This window comes from Prionailurus bengalensis, chromosome C1 (assembly GCF_016509475.1).
Source record: "Prionailurus bengalensis isolate Pbe53 chromosome C1, Fcat_Pben_1.1_paternal_pri, whole genome shotgun sequence".
Lineage (NCBI taxonomy): Eukaryota > Metazoa > Chordata > Mammalia > Carnivora > Felidae > Prionailurus > Prionailurus bengalensis.
Genome location: NC_057345.1, coordinates 54,796,614 through 54,809,491, shown reverse-complemented (window position 1 = coordinate 54,809,491; position 12,878 = coordinate 54,796,614). Strand labels below are relative to the sequence as shown.

At 36.8% G+C, this 12,878-nt stretch overlaps 1 protein-coding gene across 3 annotated transcripts in view; it reads right to left on the bottom strand.

The window, feature by feature from the left end:
• Positions 1-12,878, bottom strand: part of PDE4B (phosphodiesterase 4B) — a 528,080-nt gene that overhangs the window by 185,750 nt on the left and 329,452 nt on the right. The window lies entirely within an intron of this gene.

The window sequence follows — 12,878 nt, the reverse complement described above, 5'->3', positions numbered from 1 at the left end:
CAAAATAAGATTTTGTATCATTCCTGTCACCCCTCAGACGATTCTTGGCTATTTGGCTCTGTTCGTGCAGGTCCCTTGGCCCACAATGGCCCTAGCTACCATAGTTACCTATTGAAATACCACCCGTCCTTTAGTGTTTATGCGAAATGCTACTTCATTCAAGATGCACTAGTCAGATGCCATCACTTTGTCTGATGCAACTCTCTTACTCTGTTTTGTAATACAGTTACATGGAGACCCACGTCTTCTCAGTACGGCAAGCTCCCTAAGGCCAACAACTATGTTTTACATAGCTTTTACTCTAAAGCACCTACCACATGTAATAAATGGTCAATACAAATCTGCTAAGTTGAAATTATTCCAAAAGGTAAGTCATAGGATCAAAAAGTCCTTGAGCATATGGTGAAGAAAACAGAGGATGGCTGCAGAGTTCCAGAATTGGGGTTCGAATCTGACTGAGCTCTGCTTTTGACAAGATGAGTAACTCAGGCAAGATTTTTATTTTTCCTTTCAGCCTGCCTGAAGCTTGATTTCTTCTTTTATAAAATGATGCCACTTGTATTATCTACTGTCCAGGGTTACCGGTCAGTCTTAAATGGAACAATGGAAGCGATGATGTTTGTAAACTTTAAAGTGTTATTCCGTTATTTTCTAATTGTATGCCATGGAACTTGCTGGTTAAATAAGAAATGAAAGCCATCTGGTAACCGTGAGTCCTTTCCTGCCATAACTAGTTGGAGAATGAGGAAGGGGTATGATTAAGAAGGGAAAAGGAGAGCATTCTCCTTCTGCCAGTGGTCCAGTCGCCTAGTATGTGGAAAATCAGCATTTGAACATCTTTTAACATTAATACTCAGCCAAGTCACTAAACTTCTCTGACAGCATTTAGAAAAAAAATTCCTTATGATAAATTATGTTGAGGTTTACAGTTTATCGTATATTTAATGTATTAAGCTGACAAAGCAGCTTTTAAAAAATCGCAGAGGTTTGGTATTCCTCCTCTGCTTCCTCCTGGGTATTTTCTCTTTGCTAAATTCATTAAAAAACAAAAAACAAAAAACAGAAAACATGAGAAATTACTTCCTTGGAAAAAACTGTAATTCTACCGTGTGATCATATCATTGTCTATGGATGCCTCTCATTTGAAACTCAACACAAAAGGCTGTCTATGAAGAGAGAAGAGGAGGAAATGGTGTCTGGAACTGGCTGGGTGGTTAGAGTAGTCCTGCCTCCAGAGAAAGCCAATCCCCACACCACTTTCTGCTTCAGACATCCCTGATCTTAGCGACAAGCTGGATGCAGGTTACGCTATGCGAGAACCCTGGACAAATGTGGTTCATTGTGATAGAATCTGATTTTAGAAGGGCTTGCGCAATTCACATTCCTTGTCAGAGGCTTTCCCACATTTCTGGATAGCTGATGCCATTTAAAAAAAATTTTTAAGTGCAGGGAAGGAGAAAACATCTGCCCATTATCAGGGAAAATATAACAGCTACCTCTTCAGAGTGAGGGCTGGGTTATGAATCAGTGTTTTTCTGTTTCTTCATTTCATTTATGTGCAGGTTTACTAGACACTCTGGACTGGTTTGAAACCTCCCAATGACGTCAATGGGGCAGAGAAATCCGAGCAGCGGAGACAGCTGCATTGCACCATGTCTACTGAGGTTTTATTCTTTTCTCCCAGGGTGACATCGGAGACAGATATTATCAATCAAGCCCTCCTGGCTCAGCACCAAATCAAAAGCACTTTATCATTCAAAGCAGTAAAAGCTGCAATTAGACGATCTGCTCAGCTTTTTTCCCTAGGAATATCTTGTTCATGGCAATTAATAATGCAATTAAAACTTAACTAAAATACTGCTTACTAAAATATTTAATTTAAATATGGGTGTTATATCCTTTATTGTTGCAATTGCCAAATTATTAAAGTTCACTTTCTATATATATTTTATATTAAAAATTCAAAACAATCAAATTACTGAAACACTAATAAAAACCAAGTGATAAAATTCAACCAGTTTCCAAGAAATGTCCAAATGTCCAGGAAAAAATATATAGGTACATATGTAGCAAAGCTGTACTATCATTTGGAAAACAACAAACAACAACAATAACAAAACTCCTGTGACAACTGACAGGCAGGAAAACAGTTCTCTGTGAATTAACATTTCTTCTAACAACACTGAAAATAAAACCAAAAAGAAGAAAGCAGAGCCGACTGCTTTTTTTTGTTTGTTAAGCACAACATATTATTTACTGACTTTTCAAGCATCTCTTCTTAGGAATAGTCTTACTTGCCTGAGTATATAATAGCATATTGAAATCTGAAAAAAATACAGCACTTAATCTAATTATACAGTTTTAAAGAAAAGGTCTCTGCTCTGTCTCTTCTCTTCTCTCTTTCTCTCTCTCTCTTAAGGGGGAGACTTTAAACTTCTAAAAATTCCCAGGGCTAATCATAACAAATCTAATAAACATCCTTGAAACAGGTTTTGTTTTCAAAGTTACCTAGGAGAGCTAGGCATAGAACAATCTCACCAGAGGAGAGAATATGAAGAATACTATCTTCCCTCTCCTTGCCTTCTAGAGTGTTTGTTGGCAAACAATCCCAGTGATAAAATTAGCGTAAAGTGGCATAGAGAGAAACTGGGGGTAAAAATAAAGGAGAAAATACCAACATCAATCGCAAGGTTATGTAGCCAAACTGGACAGGATCCAAAGCCATTTAGTCTAGAAAATCAAACTGGCCAAGAACAAGACATGGAGAAAACAATACTCTTTAGCAATTGTCGATTATACAGAAAGCATCACCGTCCACTCTATGTTATTACATCAGGTAATATTATATATGATGCATATTGCTGTAACTTGATAACAGCGCCAAAAATAGGAAAAGCCATGATGCAGGAGACTTACTGTTTCAATGAGGAATAAACAAAAGAACCAGAAGTTTAGGTTAGCTAGAATAACAAACATCTTGCCAATCAGCCATGTTTACCCAAGCTTGGATATTGAACATGCTCTTTATTACTTGAACTTAAACAATAAGCTTTTCTTTTTCCTACCCTCTTCCATTCATTTAGCTGTGAAACAGACAATAAATCATAGCTAAAGCTACCAAATATCTTATACCATTATATGCAAAGCTGCACTTCCTAACTGATCCAGCCCTAAAGTTTCTCCAACCACTGGATCCTTCTTCCCTTTATCCATTCCCTTTGTTCAGCATAATGGTAATAATATGTTGATTTGTATTCCAGCTCCCAGCAAAAACAGGTACATGTCCTTGCATGACTCCAAATCTGCAAAGTGATAATGAAATAAAATGACACGTGAACAAACACCTTATAGACTTATAGATACTCTAAATGTCATAGATATTATTTTAGATGCTTGCTTAAAAATACTTTGGTGCCAAGTACTATGCTAGGCAGTGGGAACACGCATACATATGCACACACACATAAATAATATGAAACCCACAGAGTAAACCAAGCCAGCAACTTGAGAATCATTCCTCCCTCCCACATCTAATCATCACTACCAGTACCAGCAAAGTAAGGCCCTTTCAAAGCTGTGGGAAATCTGTCTTACCCTGCCACTCATCTGCCAAACCTTGCCATAAATGTCATAAGCAAGAAAATAACAGCTCAGATAGTTACCCAGCCCAGAGGATGCTACCTCTTTTACTTTTCTTGAGTTGTTTTCCTCTTTATCTGACCAGAGATGACCTAATTCATGTCATCATCACTTCTTTCCTAGATTATTCCAAAAACCTAACCAGTTCCCTTGCTTTGAGCTTTACCTATAAGATCACACTTTTAAATGATAAGTCTGGCCATGCCATTCTCTACTTAAAAGCCTTCATGACTTCTCAAAGCTTTTATGAAAAAAGTCTGTTCCTCAGCAATGTCACAACAGATCCTATACGATAGGTGGTTTGACTACCTTTCTAACTTTATCTTCTTTTTTTTTTTTTCAACGTTTATTTTATTTTTGGGACAGAGAGAGACAGAGCATGAATGGGGGAGGGGCAGAGAGAGAGGGAGACACAGAATCAGAAACAGGCTCTAGGCTCTGAGCCATCAGCCCAGAGCCTGACGCGGGGCTCGAACTCACAGACCGCGAGATCGTGACCTGGCTGAAGTCGGCCGCTTAACCGACTGCGCCACCCAGGCGCCCCGAATTTATTTTTTTTTAACATTTATTTATTTTTGAGACAGAGAGCGACAGAGCATGAACGGGGTAGGGGCAGAGAGAGAGGGAGACACAGAATCGGAAGCAGGATCCAGGCTCTGAGCCGTCAGCCCAGAGCCCGACGCGGGGCTCGAACTCACGGACCGCGAGATCGTGACCTGAGCTGAAGTCGGACGCTTAACCGACTGAGCCACCCAGGCGCCCCACTAACTTTATCTTCTTGATGTGACCGTAAGTACCCACTCAAATCATTTTCCCAAACTTTCTCTACTGTCTACATTTTCATAGGTTTTCTGCCCTTTTCCCCCACCTTTACCTTACAATTCCCACTAACCCATGCTTTTATTATTATAGGCAATTGTAGTATATGTATCACACTCATGTCTGTCTGCTTCATCCCTACTTGAGTGTGACCTCCTGAAGAGTAATGGCTACGTGTGGTTCACTTCTATTTCAGAATGGCATGCTGTTTTTGAAAATGACAAAGGAATCAGTGAACTGAGTATCTATGATTTCAGTTGATCTACCAAAGAGATTTTAGAATCCTTTCTGTGGGACAAGGATACATCTTCAGAGGCCCTCTTAGGCAGTTAGGCCCCATTTTCTTCTCCCCTAGACTTGTTTCAATGAGGAAATAGGCGCTGGATTCTGGAGACATGAGAAAGGATACTACAAGTTCCAGAATCGGGGTTAAATAGAGATATTTAAAATCCACCCATTATGAGGGTTCTCAGTTCTTCTAAGGAGTGTACAGCAGACCATTTCAATCCAAAAACTGTAGTGAAGCCAGAGGTAAGAGCTTACATCAACCCATGCGGGAAGTTAATTAATCATTTATTGACAACTACACTTGTCCAAATGACCTGAGCATCCTGGACTGTTTATTCATTCATTCAACAAATATCGATTGACAACTGTGTCATCCTAGACATTGCAAATGTAATGGTGAACAAACAGGTTAGCTTGCACTTAGATTTTTTTTTTTCTTCTAATACATGTTTGGTAGGGAGCAGCCCTTTTTGTCAAAGGGTAGATCTCATTCTCCATGCCATACCACTGGATCTTTTTCATGGAATTCCTGTTCCTGTGTGTCATCAATTGTATTCTATGTTCCAACTCATCTCATGTAGTCCCATTATCTGATGTAACACAGAGGATCAAAGAATCACTGCTCTCTAAGCATGCACAGCATCTAGATAGTGTAGCATTGGCCATTCACAATGTGATGGTGCCGTGATGTTAACAAAGAAGTATCTGAGTGAGTTTCCTGGTAACATTGGCAAACACTAATGAATCAGTGGCTCTGAATTAATCAAGGCAGTGAAAGGTGAAGGTGGATTTTTTCTGACAGATGATTGTTATGCAGAGACCAGATATTCAGCATATATGCTTCATTATCCAAATGTGATTTTAAGGTCTTTAGGAGGTCTTTCCCTTATTTACATCGGTTAAAGCACACAGTACACCTTACATGGTGTCTTCTTGTTCACAGTATGAGTGCCATAAACAATTTGTGGACTATTGCTATTGTAAGCAATCAAAATACTTTTAGTCAAGAGCACCAAATATTTCTAAGTAAGCTAAAAAATTAGTATCATTTTTCCATTTATAAGGCCACAAAAGAATTTCAACATATTCATTAAATAAAATTTAAGTATTTTAAAACTTTATTAGTCATTAGCAGTCAAGAAATCAGTATTTACACAATTGGCTTTGTCATGTGGTATGAAGAGCAAGAGTTTAGAATCCTAAAGACCCCAATTTGTATGCAGAAATCTGCTCTGTATTTGTTCCATAAAAATGGGGAAAATGATAGCACTTAAGCCTCAGTTTCTAGTCCATAATATAGGGATTATAGTACTTATCTGACAGGTTGTTATGAAGAATAAATTAGTGTGTACAAAGTACTTAAACTGGCACAGAGTAGATACTTAATATTTTTACATGATATATTTTTATCTATTTTGAGTTTTTTTGATGGGAAGAGGAAAATTGTTGCATGGTAATTTCAGAATATGTCAACAGTCATGAGCTTTTTCAAGTAATATATAAGGGAATAAGAGGTACGTATATAATCTCTTCCTTTTCACTGTGTTTTTCTATTTATATATATATATATATATATATATATATATATATATATTTAGCAATAGTAGGCATTGTGATGAGACTTCACAGAATTTTTAAGTGTAAACTATAGTTCCAATTCCAGGACTTGTCCTTTTTTTCTTAGAAAGTGATTTTTCACTATGTGACTGAATGTTTTGTATTTTGCAGCAACCTATTACCTTACCAAAGCCTGTGATAAATCTTCCAAATCTTTGTTTATTGAGCCATTATGCACTCCACCTTTAAGAACACCCTTAGGGTATTCCTGTTGCTTACTTGAAATCAACCCCCCCCCCCCCCCCCGCCAGGGTCTATACTAAATGTCCTTGAATGGAGTTTCTTAAAACATCATAACCTAAATATTTATTATCTTGTTTCAACATGCAATGGAACACAAGCCTAACTTTGATTTATTCCTGCCTGCAGCTTATGACATTTATGCCATTTCTCGATGGCAAAAGACCTTTCAAGGCTTTGAAACTTTGCTGCTGTCAGTATAAAGGCTACAGATAGACTCTTAGTTTTAAAATAAAATTTCTCCTTTAGGTCAGGTATTCTCAAGGGGGTAAGAGGATCAAAGGCCAATGCTTGTTCAATGTCATTTTTCCAAAATCACTTGAACTAGTGGAGATGCTTAAGTCCCAAGTTACACAACACAAGATTTCAGGCACGCATGTGTGCTTGCACACACATACACACAGACAAACACACATATTCTTTTAATAAATATTTATTGAACTTTTACTATGTGCCAAACACTCTTCTAACCATTTTGAATTTAACCATTAACCAAACAGACAAAATGTCCAGCCCTCATGAAGTTCACATTCCAGCTTGGGGAAGGGATGATATGGAAGGAGTGGGGTCAGCAAATAAACAATACACACAAGCCATAGGATAGAGTTTATCTTTCCCTCGACCAGCGATGGCCATTTCTGTCTCTATTCCTTTGCATTTGCTTTTGTCTCTATCTGGAATGTTTCCTTTGTTATCCTGACAGATCAAAGTCAAATGTCACCTTCCTCTGTGAAGCCTATGCTAGCTCTTCTTGGGGACTTAAGGAGTTTTTTGCATAGCTCTTTCATGGTATTTCTCAAATTGTCTTCCAATTGACATGTGTCTGTCTCTCTCACTGGAGGACAAGTTCCTCTTAGGCAGGAACATAGTAAGGACTAATTCTTAGTAAGTATTGTATCACCAGGGCCATCAAATACAGAGCATACTAGAGTAGTACCCTCAATGAATATTCAGTTAAAAATGAAAACAGTTTTTGTCTTTCTCAGTATGACTTATTTCATTTAATGTAATACCCTCGAGATAGATTCATGTACCTCAAATGGCACAGTCGTATCCTTTTTATGGTTGTATAATATTCTATTATATATATCTCTATATAGATATAGATATAGATATAGATATAGATATAGATATAGATATATATACCACTTCTTGTTTATCCATTCATCTGTTGATAGACACATAGGTTGCTTTTATATCTTGGCTATTATAAATAAATGCTGCAATAAACATAGGAATGTATACATCTTTACAAATTCATGTTTTTGTTTTCTTTGGGTAAATAATCAATAGTGGAATTATTGGATCATATAGTATTTTTACTTTTTTTTTTTTTTTTGAGAAACTTCCATACTATTTTCCACAATGGCTACACCAATTTACATCCCCATTAACAGTGCATGAGGGTTCTTTTTTTTCTTTTTTCTTTTTTTTTATTATTTTTGGGACAGAGAGAGACAGAGCATGAACGGGGGAGGGGCAGAGAGAGAGGGAGACACAGAATCGGAAACAGGCTCCAGGCTCCGAGCCATCCGCCCAGAGCCCGACGCGGGGCTCGAACTCACAGACCGCGAGATCGTGACCTGGCTGAAGTCGGACGCTTAACCGATTGCGCCACCCAGGCGCCCCAAGGGTTCTTTATTCTCCATATCCCCACCAAAACTTGTTATTTTTTATCCTTTTGATTTTAACAGGTATAAGGTGATATCTCACTGTGGTTTTGATTTGCATTTCCCTGATAATGAGTGATGTTAAGCATCTTTTCGTGTATCTATTTGGCCACCTGTATGTCTTCTTTGGAAAACATGTCTATTTGGGTGTCCACTATATTCAAAAAGAAGAATGAATGCAGTTTATTTTATCAGAAAGAAAAGAAAGATTAATTGTGAGGTTAGCTATGATTAGGATGTTTCTTTGCATACCATCCATACCAAAGTTTGGAGAATATATAAATTTAAGAAAAATATTCCTAGAAATAGAACTATTTTATGTAAAATACAATAATAACATTGTTTTAGTAAAAGCTAATTTAGTAGGCCTGGTAACTCAAAAGCTAACTTTTAATTAATTGATGCAAATATTCTCAGTAAAAATATTAATTTATGACTTGATTATCTTTTAAAATGCTTAAATTAATCTGTGCTATAATCATTTCGATAATTTGATGAGTATAGTTACGATGTTTATTTTCTTCAATCTTCTAATTAATAGAAGAAAATTAAATTGCTGTGTTACTTTAAGAAGGAAGCCTTAGCCATCAGACTAACTTACTGTGATTGGCACAATAAAGCTTATTTACTACAGGGAGCTGACATTTAAAGGAAGTAATATTCCAAGAATGGAAGTTCCTGCAGCTTTTAGACAGTGTCTACACCCCATTGCAGGCTGACACCCGTGGTTCTGTCTCTGGGGCACTGTCAGGTCATTATCCATCAGATTAGCTGTCTGCTTCTTTGCCAGTGACCTCCAATCTTCAAATTTTTCTTCCGTCTTCAGATTGGTAAACGTTGCCTTTGTTCATTCAACTATGCAAGGAAAGATAAAGCTGCCTTTTTACAGAGAGGAAAGTCTTAGGAGCAAGCTAACATCCCTCCCTGTGATCAACTCTCGGTAATTTTAGGTCTTCTACCGATCTGATAACTGCACCTGCGTTTAAGAAACTTATACTACTAAGTACTACGTAGCTTTTAATATTGAATAAGAATATGTGTTCCTTCTTGGTCTTTTCTTTCCTGGAAACAAAAAACACAAACAAACTAACTGCCTGATTTTTCAAGAAAATAATTTCATGAGAAAAGTTTTATTTTTCTGCTCTAAATTTGGGGCAAGTGCAATCAGACTTTTTTTTGCACACCCCAGACACCTAGCTTCATGCTGAGCACCGCAAATACATGATGATTGATAGATTACTCTGACTTAGAAGTGTGTGTTGTGCTTGAACAGGCTGTATGCAGTTTCTTCAAATAGCATAGGAAGGAAGAAGTAATACAATTTTTCAAATATTACATACAATTTTCTTCATCAAAGTAGGCTCACAGGCATTCACTCATACTGCTTGTTCCACAGCTAAAGTCTCAAGGGAAGGATAATGTTTACAGCACAGAAAAAACACAAATGCATTTTTGAAAGTTTGAGAGTTTATATTCCAGCTAAATAAAATAGTCATTAAACGAAATGAGGGTGTTTTTTGGGTTTTTTTGTTTTGTTTTGTTTTCTGTACCTATCAGTGACTATCAACAAAAGATGATGTATTTGAATTTTTGTGATATTCAAATTTTACTGGTTTTTATCTTCATCACAGGGACCTGATCTGGGGCATACTTTTTTCTCATGTTGGCTTTGGTAATTAATACAAAAGACCTTCTTTGAGCTAAAAAATTATCCTTTACAACATAATTACACACAGGATTGGAACTTAATGGTTGTCAAAATTAGCTCTTGAACAGTTTGAACATTAGCTTCTATGCAGTGTTTAACAGTGACAAATACTCTCTACAAGTCTCTGTAGATTGTAAATTATTATTTCGAAGAACAAGCAAGTATTTGCTGATTTCTGGAAATACTTACAAATCTGTAATATAGCTTCTAATATGATTGCCATGGAGGCCAACATGGTTTTAGGTTAAGCCCATAATCCCACCTACTAAACACACTAACTATAGGTATGTCCTGCTTTAGGGAATCGTGTTGCATAAATATATATAAAACAAATACACTGGGAAGTAATTTTAAAAATAATTCTTCTCGGGATGTCTGGGTGGCTCAGTCAGTTAAGCGTCAGACTTCAGCTCAGGCCATGATCTTGCGGTTCATGAGTTTGAGCCCTGCATCAGGATCTGTGCTGACAGCTCAGAGCCTAGAGCCTGCTTCAGATTCTGTCTCTCTCTCTCTCTGCCCCTTCGCTACTCTTGCTCTGTGTATCTCTCTCTCTTTCTCTCAAAAATAAATAATCATTAAAAAAATTTTTTAAGTAAAAATAACAATTCTTCTTATGGCTAAAGATTTCTCCCAGGGTTCCTTAAAAGTTAGTTTCCCTAATGCACTTAAGGGATTGTTTACATATAATTAATTGACATTGATGTAATTGAAAATGTAGAGCACAATTTTATTTTCTCACCTGAATTTACTGTTAGCTGTAGTTCAATAAGAAAAAAAGATATAGATAAGGTAATTTAAAAAAAATGTGTAACTCAGGGGTGCCTCTGTGGCTCAGTTGGTTAAACATTGGACTGCTGATATTGGCTCAGGTCATTATCTCGAAGTTGTGGGATTGAACCCCATGTCTAGCTTGGAGCTCAGTGTGGAGCCTGCTTGGGGTTTCTTTCTCTCTCTCTCTGCCCCTTCCCCACTCATTCTCTCTTTCTCTCTCTCTCTCTCTCTCTCTCTCTCTCTCTCTCTCAAAATAAATAAATAAACTTAAAGTATGTAAGTCAAGAGGTCAATTGGAAAAAAGATAAGTTTGCACTTAACTCTTAAGAAGTTATATAAAAAGAGATAAATCTTTATCATGTAGAGGGCTTATAAAGATACTCTAGGCATGTTTCTAAGATTTTAGCCTGTTGAACCTTGAAAATATTTTACCACTTAAAATTCAACAGTCTAGTTATGAAGTTCCATCTTAATCATTGCAAATTCCCATTGAAGAGTTGACTGAGCCACAGGAACACCTCAAAGATTAGAGATAAACACAAATAGACTCTTCTAGGTTTAGTAGCACTTGCCTGAATTTTTCCCTCTAAAAATAGTATACAACTCTACCTTTTGGGAAGCCTCCAGTTTCTGCCTCCAGACTGGCGCAACCACACAATGGCTTTTATCTTCCCTATTTTTCAGACTCTTAATGGTCTCTCAATAGTTTTCAGGATAAAGTTATTGCTACTATGAGGCCTTATCCAGCCCTGTCTGTCTTCACTGCTGGTCTCAAGCAATCACTTCCCTTATGATTTGAAACAGCCAGTTTTCCTCAAAGTGAGTCATGTTAAGCTGTGTCATGCCTGGAAGGTCTTTCTTCTGATTCTCTATCTAGTTATGGCCTACTAATCCATCAGAATTATAGCTATGGGTCTCCTCATTTATGCCCCAGTCTGGTAAAGATGTATCCAAAGCAGGCTGTGTACACATACATTATTGTTTTAACACGGTGATTTTTATAATCCTTGATTTATTTGTGGGTTTACTCTGATGGTTACACAACTTTGGATCCCAGAAGTCTAGCACAGTACCTAGTACTAGTAAGTGCTGAATAAATGTATGTTGAATTTCAACAGTTCAGTGGGATTTTTTTAAAGAGTTGATTTGAACAGCATATCATTATTTTTTTAAAAAATCTGGATTTTCAACAAAATAGTAACTGACGTATAAATAACCTAAAGGTGATGAGATGAGGAGTTAAAGAGGCTAATTTTGTTAATTCTTTGGACCAGACATTGTGCTAAGTACTTTTACATCTCATTTAAATATCACCATCAGACACCTCACATCTATTACTTTTCATATTTCATACTTAATATGAACTTAGTATTTATGGAGTGATTCATATGGGCTAGAAACTATGTAGGGTGATTCACATCACATTAATTTTCATAGTATTTCAAGGGAGGCATTATAACTTCATTTACAAACAAGAAAATTAGCACTCAGACCTGATAAGGCCAGACAGTTGGTAAACAATGAAGCTGGGGTTTTCACCCACACTGATCTGGTCCTCTAGGCAGTGTTTGCTTCATTGAAACATCACATCGCCCAAACTGTTTTCTAGAGGTCCATGAAGATATTAATAGGTATTTCACTCCCCCAAAGGTTTAATGGTTAGATAAGTTTAAATTACTTTTTCCCTTTTAAAATATATCCTCTTTGTAGAAATTCACAATGACATCAGTTGTACATCACAGCTCTGAAACAATCAGGAAATCTGCTAAACTAACCAAGTGTTTTCCAGCTTTAAGAAACCGTCTGCTTTTTATTTCTTCACGAGCCACTAAAGTTCTACCCCATGACTGCCTTCAATTAAAGTTACATTAAAATGTGATAAAAAGGGGTTCTTTTTTTGACCCAATTCTCTCTTGAATTTCATTTTTGATGGAAGAATAAAAATTCTAAGTTCCTTTTCTTTTCATGTCCTTCATATTGTCAACTAATCCTAGAAAAAATGTAATCAGGAAAAACTGTAGTCTGATTATTGAGAACTGATTATGCTCAAAATTAAGAGTAAGAGTACTTTGCTTTTCTGATTTTACTCATCAACATCAAGTGTTTGTTGAATGAACTGTCAGAAG